Genomic DNA, 14,157 nt, shown 5'->3' with positions numbered 1-14,157 from the left:
CTTATTGCAAAATTAACCCTACCTATATCTTTTTTAAATAAATCAACTGATAAAGACCATATTTAATAATGAGTTGTGTGCTATCGTGACTGTTTTGTGACGTTGCCACATCGGTGGAACCATGGTGGAACATTGCCAAATGCATCATCTTCTTGCGTTGGTTATGACGAAATCATCGTCAAGCTTTGTAGGACAAGGGTGTCACGAAAAACAGAGATTACTAATTCATTAAAAATGATGAGAAGAAAAAAACCCTTGCAGCATGGATGACGATTTTGGATCAACAGCCGACAGTAGTTTGTATAATAAAATAACTTTTTTTATTTGCTCGGTTTGTTTTCTATTAGGCCCTATAGTTTTAGTCACCAAAAATTACTTTGCTTACGTACTAGGCGCCGACGTGTGAAACATGCGTCAATCGTTATGGACGTACACGTTGACGAATGTCATTCTTTTAGTTGGAAAAGACTAACGAAAACTAATTTGTGATAATAATCGACTCACGAGATATGAATCAACGATAGTTGATTTCTGTTGGAGCACTATGCAGTTCGAGAAAATAGAGAAAGACAATTAATGAAATTCAAAAGAAACGTTATAGCTATGCATTCAATAAACAGGAAACTCACTCCTTTATTCATTAATATTCATGTATCTAGCATTTGGACCATTTAGCGAATAAAGTCCTTTAAGGAAATTCATATTTGAATAATAGTGTCAGGTTGAAAACAAAAAATCGGATCGTGACACAATGGCGCGCCATAGCGGCGTCACATGGGAGTAAAAAGAAAGAACAGCATAAAAGAGACATTTAGGCCGTGCCCCGATTACCCAATACAGGAAAATGGCACTACCTCTAATTAGGTCTTCTTGCACCCCAATCAAAATACCCCGGCGCCGCCCCTGACGTACATAATCGTTTAGAGGGGCCGTATGCAAATATGAAAGGGCGGCTTGAATTATAAATTGGCATTTACTTTTAGTGTAAAACAGGCCGATATCTAAACAGCAGCTTATGATTCTTACATTCATGTATTGATAAGCATTGATATATAAACCTCCACGTCTTCACAGTCCTTCTTGTGCAAATTTAGGAATGTGATTTTCTTGTTGAAATTCAGATACCCCCCGCCAAATGAGTTTTTGGTATCCTTTCTTCAAATTGTTTTTGCTCACTCATGTGTGAATGAGAAACAATTTAAGTAATTTCAGATGAAAGAGGAGATTCTAAGCTTTACAATGGTAGGTCACTTGTCTATTGTATTTGTGATTAAGTTATGATAAATCATCGCTTAATCTCGGTTTCGTTTTTTTCTGGGACGCACTGTATACCAGTGATTTTTTAAAATAACCTATACCTTTCCAATCTCGAGCACCTTTTACACTTAAAACGACACACTCTCCCTTGCCACCTTCATTGCTATAGGTATAAACATCGTGTTATCGGTATACAACAGTGACAAAAGTTTGAGTTAGATCAACATTTTAGACGTCCAACATCTTTCAACTATCTTGCTTGACCTTCATTAATTTGAGTTGTTTATTTCCTTCTTGCACGATGATTCACTTCGCACTTTATGCAAAAAAGTGCACCTAAAAATACCAGGCCTATATAACTTCAAAATAACTGAACATTCATAAACTACAATAACCAAGATGGAGGTATTGACCAATTAATAACCGAACTGGTCTATCTATACAAAGGCATTGCATCTAACATGACACTGGAATTATGTCAAAATTGACATTTTGGTGGAATATGATATTTTCACCATGAGATTATCATCATTTTGTATGAAGAAGTTGTATGTTTTATAGTGATTAAATTCAGCAATTAAAAAAAGATATCTTATATATATTATTTCTGTTTCATAATTCCGCGAGAGAGCGGTTTGTACAAAATTACGAATCTGAAGTTGTAAAACTCGCTTTTTTTTTTCAATATGGCTCTGATTACTGTTAAAAGGGCATCATTGTGAAATGTTGCGAGCGCGAATCACGAGCTCAAACTTTTGGACATTTCATGTAATAAGTCATAAAAAGTAAACATTCCGAGTAGTTTTTGTAATCATGAAAAAGATGTGTATCTATATATCTAAAGAATTAACGCGAGCGCAAACGCTATAGCTGAAATTATACTGACCAGAAAATGAACCTGTGGGAGATTATATTTTAGTGAGTCATGAATAGAAGAAATATCTCACCAATCGAATAATGCGAGTGAGAAGCGCGAGCTGAAATTTGTGATATTCCAACCTGAAAACTGGACATTATAAGCATAGGCCCTTTTTTGCAACCAGGAACAAAATGAGTACCTTACTAAACAATAATTAATGCGAGCGCGAAGCGCGAGCCGAAATATTTGTGATTTTTTAACCTAAAATGTATACTGCTTCACCTCGGAGTATTTTATTTTGAAACAAAAGGGCATTTTCCATTTTTTCCTACGGGGATTTTTTTTTTGGGGGGACAAGTGCCCCCCTTCCCCCCGGTTCCGCCGCCCTTGCTCTCCTCAATCGAACAGTTGAACTCTTTCAGTTATACAGCTAGAGCCATGACGTCATCTATGTTTTGCTACGAAGATGCGATGACGTCAATCTGGCCATAGCCGCATCATAGAGTTTCATGATAGCACCATGATAGATTTTGATTTCGACATAATTTTCGACTAATGTGTTATTTGCGTCAAACCACATTATATGCCTATTTGTATGGACTAGGAATTCTATTTTTAGAATTAAAAGATATGGATTAATCGGTTAACCTCGCTGTACTGTATTATGACAGAGGTCCTATATAATTATGTGTTGAGGAATTTATATGGTTTCGTTAGAATGGACCGAGGAAGCTTGTTGTATCATTATCATTATGTGAGTTGTAGGTGACGAATAATATAGTAATAAAGAATAAGGCAAAATCCGGGGAAAACCAAGTTGAAGTGATTTTGATAAAAATTACCAGGCAAAACTATGAAATTTTTTATTACAAATTGATCGATAACATTTAGTAAAACAGCCTTATACAGGACATCAACAAGTTCGGGTTGTTAAACACACACAAATCCACATATTTCTTTGTGTTTTATGTTATATAGAGATACTGTCTTTCTTTGTTTTTTTCTTCAAATTTTGCTGCGCATCTTTCCAGATTCTGTTTACATGTCAAATGTTGTAATATTCTATTGATATTGTTGAAATCGAACAGGCATTATGAATGAAAATCAATAATATCGCGCTTCTCCTGTATCAATATATAAGGTATGGGAGTCTCTGGGCTCAGTTTGTAAAGTTGCACATTCCATAATCGATAGAAGTATTTTGTAACAAATCAAACATGCATGTTTTGGTTAAGTTTATAGAGTTGTAAAAGAAAAGTAAAACAAAACCACGCTGTTGCGTGTATATTTGTTCAAACACCCTCACACACACACCCACTCACACACACAGTATTGAATACATGTATAATCACCTCACTGAGCCTTGTATAATAATTATGTAGTACTATCATAAAAAAAAGTTGTAATATATATCGATTTTCTTCCGATATATTACATCTTCACTGCACCACTTCATTATCATGTATGGTTATAAAAGTGATCAAATTAGAGTAGAGTGGAGCAGATTTCAATAAACTTGATTTTAAATTCGCCGATATAGAAATCTTATAAGTTAAGATGAAAATATGCTTAACATGTAAGGTCTGCCACGTTTTCGCTATGTATACGTATCAGCACTAAAATTACATCATCGTCGTGCAAGCCAAAATTAAATGTTTCCTCTAGTGACAACACGTTACTCAAAACAGAGAGAGAGAGCAAGGGGGGGGGGGGCTATTATGGCAGAAAGAGGAAGTTCGTTATTGAAGGTATATAGACCGATGTACTTTTTGAACTAAGGAAACTGTAGCCCCTCCAAACTTAGGCCTTGTTCACTTTTTATGGTCAACTTTAAAAAAAAGGCGAAAATTGCAAAACATTAACATTTGTCCTAAAGAATATTGTATTTCTCTCTTTCTAATCATGCTAATGCAAGTTTTGTATAATATTGTATCTATGCATGTGATTGTAATATATGTAATATGTAATGTTTTATTACAAATGTTTGTAAATTGTGAGCAAAACGAATTTCCTTGTGGACAATAAAATGAAATTGAATTGAATTGAAAGGGCCAGGGAGTGACAGCGGTTCCATCCTTATTAAAAAATGCTGTCACTCCTCGCCCTTTTAACGAGCGATTTACCCCTTTCCATCCTTTCATTTCTTAGGGTATATATTCGTTCGTATGATGCCTGAGTTCCATGATAGGCCTATCTTGTCTCCTTTTCTGTCTTTTAATAAAAATGCAAATAATAATGATGATGATATACACAGTACAGGGGCAGCGGAACGGTTTTCAAAGTGGGGGGGGGGGGGGCTGACCATGCAAAACAAATCACAATCCTATGGTCATTTTTACGATTTTGGAAAAAAGTGGGGGGAGGCTGAAGCCCCCCAGCCCCCCCGCTTCCGCGGCCCCTGCAGTAAACAACCCCCCCCCCAAAAAAAAAAAAAATGCATATTTTTTAAGCCTGTCACTCTAACAACAAGTTGTTTAAAAAGATTAAACGGTTGTTTTTAGAGTGACGGGCTTAAACGACATATTTAGCGCTTCACCATAATCTGTCATTACTGGGTTCTTGATTGTCCTATATGCACAATATCCACTCCCTGGGACATACCCGAAACGCACAGTCACAATACTCTGATTGCTATCATGACAACGACTGACGTTTTAGGTTGGACCGGATGGGCCACTCATCGGTGAGTGGTGTCGAAACCGTCATCACTGCATGCTTGTTATGTCTGTCTGACCATCTCATAGCTGTGGACAGATAAGAATAAAGTGTTACTAATAAACCACAAGAAAACATATTCGGCTAAAATACTTGCCCCATGAGTTTTGTGAAGCTTTAATTTAGACTCATGTAACGAGGTAGCCAAGGCCGATTGGATTATTCATTGAAAAAAAAATCACTGCCCAGGACACAAATTAGTGAGGCGCTATAGCTCAGTCGGCAGAGCAGGGGTTTCGGGGTTTCGGATTCTGGTAACCTGGGTTCGAGTCCCACTTGATGCGCTAGTGCCCTTTGGAATAGGCATTTAAATCCTCATTACCTGTTTACTAGGTCCCTTGGAGAGGACCTTAAGCCGTCGGTCCTCTGGTTGCTTGCTTACAATCATTCATGCTTTCTTAGCAATTAGGCCGTAAAAAAATCACTACCATTTACAATTTACCATCAGGGCCTTTTAGGGGCCTACCATAAATGAACAAAAAAATACTGCAAATGGTGATAATAGACTAAACGGGTAAATCTCTCTCAATTTGTCATTAATGTGTATGCCCTAAAACGTTGATGAAACAATCGATGGATAAAACATGAAAGTGTTCAGTGGTTTTATTGGACAAATTTTGCGATTTTGAAAGAGCCATATGCCTGGGGGTATTTCTTCTTTTTCATTTTTTTTTTCGAATTATGTTTAGTGGATCATTGAAAAGTGGATGGAAAATTGATCTCTTTCTTTAAAAAGTCACCTTTCCATGGGGGGGGGGGGGGTGAAATCACGGGCGAGGATATCGTGATTGAGAAGGCGAGAGAACGATGACGTCAATGTTGCTGGAGCAACACGTCGGTTGAGTAATCACCCAATGGCAGTGAAGCTTGTTTAGTCAGAAAGATAGCGAGCTTGCTTGAGATGAGATCGAGAGGCTCGGCCATCCCAGGTGTGTCACGTGGTTCGCAAAAGAGGGCGGCGGACTTGCTATACACATGCATTGCACGAGCTTGCTAGCTTGCTTAGCTTTGTGTACAAAAATAACACACGTCGATATTCCATCCCGTGTATGTATAGACTGCCTCTGAATTGCTATTGTTCTTGTGGTCTGTGAATTCGGAACGCTTATTCTTCCTAATCAGCAACAGGGCTAGGCGATTCAAGTTCATGATAATATTTATCTGTGGATCTATTATTCTAGGAACATTTTTGATGAATCAGTCTGAGGCATAAGTCAACAGAAGCTGAGATTTATCTTCCGGTTTACCGGTAAGTAGATTCTACGGCCTACGCCTACGGGTACGGTAGCTCCCACGCCACGCCACGGGCTCAGGCCTCAGCTGCTGCCTCTCCGGCCCGGCTCACTAGTATCAGACACTAGGGCTATGTCGGGCTCACTCCTGCCTAGACAGGAATAACCGTCGTTTCTGGGGATTTCCTCAACAATTTCTGACATTTCACTATAATCCCCATTCACCGACGGTAGTTCGTTAGTGTGAGCTCGCATGTGTTATCACTTCCACCAATTCGCCGACTAACTCACTGTCCAGTCTCAGTTCAATACCGGTACTTTTTTAAAAATCGAATTTACAGTCTAACTAACTAAGGATTTAGAAACTACCCACCCAAGGGACATTACATGCCGCCGCGCACAGAAAAATCAAGCCATAGAAGTCATGTGTTGTGGACACCAGAAGTGAGATCCCAGCACGCACGACCCACTAGTTAGAAATCCACTGCCAAACGCAGTTCATGGTGCGCGGTTTGCGTGCTGTCGTCAAGCGGAAGACAAAGAAATCAAGATGGCGACGTAAACACAGCCGAAAGCTCTTCCCGTCTTTTCATAAAATTTTTCTCGTTTTTTAAATGAATTCTTACTTACCTTAAAAATGAAATCAATATCGTAGAAATGTCGGAAATGAAATTGTACCCCAAGTACCGTACATGATTTTAGGTCTAGATCTTTTAGAGGTAAAGTAGAAATCTTGGGGGCGAAAGTTTCAGGTTTTGGGGCCGTATGTGTAGCAATTCCAGGCTCCATGGGGAATAAGCCTACGTATAGTAGACTGATTTTTACTCTTCGGGAGCCTCCAAGCTAATTCAAGATGGCAACTTGCAAGAAAAAGTTTCAGGTTTTGGGGCCGTATTAGCCTGGAGGCTTCTGGGGAGTAAAAAACATCTACTAACGTAGGCTTACTCCCCAATGAAGCCTGGGTCGGGTACCCATATCTGGCCGTGGAGGCCATAAATTCCCACGGTGAAACTAGACCTAAATCACCAATTTTACGTTTTGTTTTGCGCCCAAACCAACGTACATGGGCCAAAACAATATTAACTCCCAGTTTTTAATAAAGTTCCTAATATTTATAAAATAAATAGTAGTAAAATTGAAAAAAATTAAGAGCACAAGCGTTCACTTACCCAGTCTGTTTACGTCGCCAGTTTTTTGTTATCGATACCTAGATACCACACGTGTGTAGAGCTGCTGCCTGCAACTTAGATTTTGAAAAATACTTGCATCGGCCGATAAACATCACGAATCATAAAATATTTGTTTCGGTCGATAAATATAAAGTAGTTTTAATGATATTTATCGACCGAAACAAATATTTTACAATTCGTGATATTTATCGGACGATGCAAGTATTTTTAAAAATCTAAGTTGGCAGCTCTACACACGTGTGGTTTTCCCAATTTAAACGTCAACAAATAAACGGAGACACTGTTAATCAGAACATTCATCCTACCCAATTATCGCAAGAAAAAAAGATTAAAATAAATTTTAAAAAATTCAAACCCGATATGTTTCTTTACTGTACAATATCGATTACTAGTAGATCCAGATCTATCATGTCTATGTGGTATGGAATTCAAATTTCAAAGACCGTCTAACTTTAGGCCTAGATCTATTTGTTTTAATCAGTGTTTAAATTATTATTTATTAATATTAGGGAGCCATAACAATTTTTGAGAGCCATTTTGTCTCTCCTGCATAGCAGAGTGAGACGGCGGCGGCGGCATCAACATCAAATCTTAACCGAAGGTTAAGTTTTTGAAATGATAGCATAACTTAGAAAGTGTATGGACCTAGTTCTTGAAACTTTAATATAAGGTTAATCAAGTATTACTGAACATCCTGCCTGAGTTTCAGGTCAAATGACCAAGGTGAATGGTCATTTAGGGTCAATGAACTTAGACCATGTTGGGGGAATCAACATTGATCAAAATCTTAACCTAAGGTTAAGTTTTTGAAATGTCATCACAAATTAGAAAGTATATGGACCTAGTTCATGAAACTTGGCCATAAGTGTAATAAAATATTACTGACAATCCTGCCTAAGTTTCTGGTCACATGACTAAGGTCAAATGTCATTTAGGGTCAATTAACTTTGGCCAAGTTGGGGGTATTTTTTGAATTACCATCATAACTGTAAGTTTATGGATCTGATTCATATAACTTGGACATAAGAGTAATCAAGTATCACTAAACATCCTGTGCGAGTTTCAGGTCACATGACCAAGGTCAAATGTCATTTAGGGTCAATAAACGTAATATTGTATCATTATATGAATGGTGTTTTTGGGGAATAATTATTTCATAGTAGTTTCAAAGTCAGCCATTCTGCTATATTGAATCGTGTAATGCAGTGAGACTGCTAGAGGTGCTCCACTTGTTAATTTTACCAGAGCTTTTTTCAGTTTTCTAGAGCCATTCTTTTTTTCCATAATTCAGCGCATATGGTTTTGCATCGCAGTTTGTCCTGCTTGTTTATAAATTCATTTAATGTTATAACATTATTTATTTAATTGCCTTTTTTTTCTTCATCGTTTTTACATGTAATTGTTAAATTATTATTTGATTTATCATTGTTCCTTTAATGTTTATTGTTTGTACATGTATCTTGTGTATTAATTTAACAGGACATTCTAATTTACAATTTTGTACCTAGATGAATCCTTTTCATAATTTTTAAATTTCTTATTTGATTAAACCTCACTTGAAAATTATTTCATGAAATTAAGGCTGTATCAGATTTTAAAATCGGCTCCAGATTTTATCAGATTTTTCCACAATCGGCGATCACCTACCGATCTTCGATCATGCCCCTTGAAGGAAAAAAATCAGATAGAAAAAATCGGCGTAGATCTAGTTGTAACAGTGTGTGATCGTTCAGAACATATTTCAAGATTTTTTTTGAGGTGCTAGCTATTTAGAGGTCGCATTGATCAGGGAGAAAGACACAATATTATCTCTGACGATGTTTACGAGGATAGATATCTTCTCTTCAACCTCGTGGTGATAGCGGACGCCACTGTGAAATTTATAAAGGTCATATTACTGACGTAGATCGCTGTGCTACTCTCTTACATCGTTTATGATGATAGACATCTTCTCTTCAACCTCGTAGTGATAGCGGACGCCGCCATGACCTTTCAAAGGTCGTATTACTGATGGAGATCAGTGCGCTACTCTCTTACATCGTTTATGATGATATACATCTTCTCTTTAACCTCGTGGTGCTAGCGGACGCCGCCGTTAACTTTTAAAGTTTGTATTACTGACGGAATCATTGCGTTACCGTATTTTCCGGTATATAAACCGCGGCCGTGTATAAACCGCACCCCCAATTTTTGACTCTTGGAAAAAAAAAAAAAATTGAGGAAACCAGAAATAGTGAAATCTGTGTAATATTCTATATATTTGAAGGAATATCTTCATGCATTCTCCGTGATACTGAAGCAATAAAATATACGAAAAGATATTATTTGTTCGATGCAAAGTGTTTTCACTTCGACAATTTTGACGCAATTATCTCGCTCATGCAATACAGAGCGATAATGCCTGTACGTGGTGCTGAGTCTACGCCTACGGGCAGCTGCCGGCTGCCCCGAGCTCTGCCTCTGGTACGTCCAAAGTGATTCGTCCTGACGTATGAATTTTGCATAAATACTCATAAAACAGACTTATTACCTGTTGACGACGAATTGGGATTGTGTTTACTTAAGCAACTCAACACCATCACAAGACCAAATAATTTGAGAACGGACTGTTGGCCGAGCGAGACGAGCAGTCACGTCGGCTTTTAACTTTTTTTTCTGAGCATACATGGAGGGAGCGCATGCACGTTGCTCGTGAGTCGCCGCAGCCAGGGGGGGGGGGGGTGGGAAGGGACGATCGGGCATTGCATCATTGCATCTTGCATTGATATTAAGTTTTCTTTTTTTAATGAGAAAAATGATGTGATGTGGATGTGGATGAAATACAATTTTTTTAAAAATTGTTTTGTTGTCTTCTTGATATAGTTTTGTTAATGATATCGTATATTATTATTTTGTAATTATTTTGCAATCAATACTGGTAGATGGCGCTTCAACACGTACAGTCTTCAAGTTTAGTTAGCTGCACATTAGAAAGGCCTCGAGCAAGATTTCTGTTTCTTTCTGGGATTTTTCTTATTTTTGGTTTGGAAAAGCGATAGTAGGCAGCTTTAAAATTTAGTGCCCTACTGTTCAGTATTAGAGGTATGACATTAGCTGTCAATTACACTAGCAGATCGGTCAAACAGAAGAGGGTAAAATCTTAACTACGTCTACGGTACTACGCGACGCTCCGCCTTCAGTTTCCCTGTCGCTAGGCTGCGGCGCGCCGGCCAGCCATGCCAGCAGGCGCTACCGAGGAGCGCTCACTGAACATGGATTGGCCATCCCGCGAACGCCACGACAAAAATCATTAAATTATGAAAAGAGAAAGACAGAGATGATGTAAAGTGAGTTTTATTTCATTCTTTTTACAAGTCCACGTTTCAAACATGTTACACATTCATTATATATGCTAAATTTTCGTCAAGTCAATCAAGTTTCTGAGGTCGGATTTCTCTGTGTTCGTGTATAAACCGCACCCCCCATTTTCGAGGTTTTCCCCGACGGAAAAAGGTGCGGTTAATACACCGGAAAATACGGTACTCTCTTACCTCCTTTATGATGATAAACATCTTCTCTTCAACCTCAATTTATTTTTCTTTGCAACTTCGTCGGGAGATGCTTCTTTTATATCTCTCCTTGGATATCAAAAGTTCATTTCTCAAGATAGTAATACATGTAAATTGATTTGAAAACCCTTTTAAAACATGTTCCAAACGATCGCGCATGTTGGCAACTTCCATTCCAATACATCTGTCTTTGTGACTTTGTCAGGAAGATGCACGCGACCTCGAACAAAATTTTGATGAATTTTCTTTGTTTTAAACATCGCCGATTCGATTTATGATTCGATTTTGATTTTAGAAGCTTACATGTAACTGCCGATCCGATTTTTGATCCAATTTACAACATTACATGAAATATTGAATGCATCACAGCCTGACAGCTAATGTCAACATGTCAACTATTTCACAAGTTACGCCAGCACAGCCACTGAGCGCAGCACAATCAATTATCACAGCAACACACAAAACACATTCTCAGGCACTGTCACTCACCAAAAATCCCCGCTGAAAAACCTTATTTTGCCCTTTAAATTGCGGGATCCTACATATTTTCAGAGCATGTGTGGCTTAGTTCAGATTTAAGAAGCGGGGTTGCCAAAAAATGAGCTAAAATAAAGAAATCAGTGATTTCGTTCTGAGTTCTCGAATTTATTTTCTCGCAAATTAAAAAAATTTTAAAAGACAAGTTAAAAAAAGCAAATATTTCTGTATTGCGGCGACAACTGGTGCTGCGCAATGCTCTGAAGAAAAAAAAGGAGTACCCCTGAATATCGGAGTTTGAAACTCGATACGAGTACAAGCAAGGGCGCGCAAGAATGAGCAACAGTGAGCAGGATATGCAGGCATTTTCAGCATTAGTGTTTGATTTACCTTTAAAATATCTTGCTTTAGCTCACATCATTACTGTGTGCAACTTTGTATGAGCTCTAACGTGCTCATACTCTCATATACTGTAGGCAAAAGTGTGAGCCAGGCTTTATTAGAGATGTGAAAGCAGAAAAAATCAAAGAATATCAAGATCAATGGAAGTTGATTTTGACTATCAAAGAATAGCAAGATTAGGGGTCTATGAGCATTTGAATGTCCTTTTTGGTATGTACTTGAAGGGGGTACTCCGGGCTGAAAATAAGAGTAAAATTCACTGAGCAAAATGCTGGAAATTTCATCAAAATCTATTAATAACAAAGCAATATTTTATGAAAATAATTTTGTGCAATTTGTCATGAGTATTAAGTAGGCTGATATCATATTCAAACTTTCCTTTTTCTTGTGTTATACATAAATTTATAATTATTTCATATTTTCATACATACATGTATGTAGAACTGTTTCACTAAAATCTTTAATTTTTAGTGTTTGTCTGATTTTACTTTATCTGTTTAATCATTATTTTCAGCTTGGTGTACCCCTACATGTAAATATGTAAATTTTGATGGAGATCCTCTCATTGGCAATGCAAACAAGATCTGTGATGTCACGCTTGTAACATGCAAACACGATTCACCATCAGCATTTTTTTTACTGCTCTGCCATTTACCTGTTACTGCTGGACCAAAATGGTTCTAGAAACCATTTGCAATGTTGAGGTTTGTCTTGTACTCTCTTGTGGCATCTGATTCCAGTAATTCTCTGAAAATTTGCAACGTTTTGTTTAAAAGGTCCAGCAAAAGAAATAAAGAGTTTTGCACAGTCAAAGTTCGTCTTGCACGATCGGTCCGTACTCTGTAATGGTCAGAATATTAGTTGCCATTTTGCTTGGGCGACGGTTTGAGATGCCCGCACTCGGCGATCTCCCAAGCTGCTGATGCAAATTACTGATACATGTATGTGGTATCAAAGTGTTTATAAAAAATAGCTTGAGATCATTTCATTTTGAAAGATGGGTTGATAAGTGTTATCAAAATACATGTACAGTAAGAGGGGAGCTTCCTTAACGTACAAACACACCGCAGAGGCTTTGAATAATGCAGCTGAGTGAATGCACTTTTCGTACGTGTACGGTTGGTGCATGGGTGTGCACATACGTGATATCGGTGTGTATTGGTTATCTCATATCTGCGACTTTCAATTTACCCATCATTACTTTGCTGTTCATGACGTTCTTAATTAACAATGGAGCAATTTCAGGAGAAGTTTTTCATATACATTTTAACAATGTGGACATCTAGACTCTACATGTATTCCAGAGGATTTGATGCCCCCTTCTCATTTATGAAATTCTTCAAAGATTCCGCTGTCAAGTGAGAATAGAGAGGAATGTCTACAGTTTGCATTTGATTTTTTCTTAATTTCAAAGGCTGCATTACTCTACAGTGACTCTTACTGAGTTAACAAAGAAGCCTGAACTCCTCATCACAAAATGTAAATTTTTAAAGTTCCTTAAGTTCCAGTATTGGATCAACCATTCATTTTTTTGTTTTGTAGTCCAAAGTCTATAACACAAAGAAGGAAATGAAATAAATATTCATTGCCTTTGGTGAATTAACAATGGTGAATTCAATATTACTTTTCAATGTCTCATGCATACATACATGTACATGCATGGTGTGCAGCAGCAGTTGTTGCGTTATTTTCTACATAACTTACAGTAAGCTATACATGTAGGTCTGAAATATAAAGTGAATTTGTTGTTGATTTTGATAATAATATCCTGCTTTTAAATTGCACACAACCATACTTGTATTGTGCTTTACAGTCTTACAGATACAATATACACAATTTATTGGATTTTGGCTTGCCTGCACACGATCTCTATGTAGCAAGAGACTCCAAGTTCAAATTATGTACAGTAGGCATACAGCATGGGCATTGGCTTTTTCATCCCATTGATATTCATGTAATACCTTTGTTGAGAGTTCGGAAAGGACACCCTGCCAGAAAATGTTTGGAGATATTTCCTCATCATTGGAATGTAAATAGACCAGTTCTAAGTGAAAATGGTTCAGACTGTAAAAAATTGTTGCAACATACACATGTAGGAACTCTGGATTATGGAATTACGTTCGTCATGTAGTTCACGAGCCACTCGCCCATATATTGTGTTTAAAACCTCTAAAAATCCATGATTTGCCATTGTTATGGTTAATACTTCGTAAGATATTTTAATCATTTGTTTAAATACATGCAGAAGCGTTATTGAAATAATGTCTGATTAATTTCAATATTCATGCACCTTGAGGTTAAATCGTTAACAATTTCTTGAATAATGAAGTTGCCTTGGAGGAGCATACTTCAAGTGAAAAAATAAAGACTTTTTGTCCCTCTTTCGTGTATCTTTTTTTAATGGATTTTTGTCAAATTTCCAATGATAGTGTACACGTGTACTTTAAATTTGTTAATGTGTATAAAGGTGGTTTCAA

The sequence above is a fragment of the Lytechinus pictus genome, chromosome 3 (genome assembly GCF_037042905.1).
Source record: "Lytechinus pictus isolate F3 Inbred chromosome 3, Lp3.0, whole genome shotgun sequence".
Classification (NCBI taxonomy): domain Eukaryota; kingdom Metazoa; phylum Echinodermata; class Echinoidea; order Temnopleuroida; family Toxopneustidae; genus Lytechinus; species Lytechinus pictus.
The sequence above is the reverse complement of the archived record's forward strand: the minus strand, read 5'-3'. Positions refer to the sequence as shown.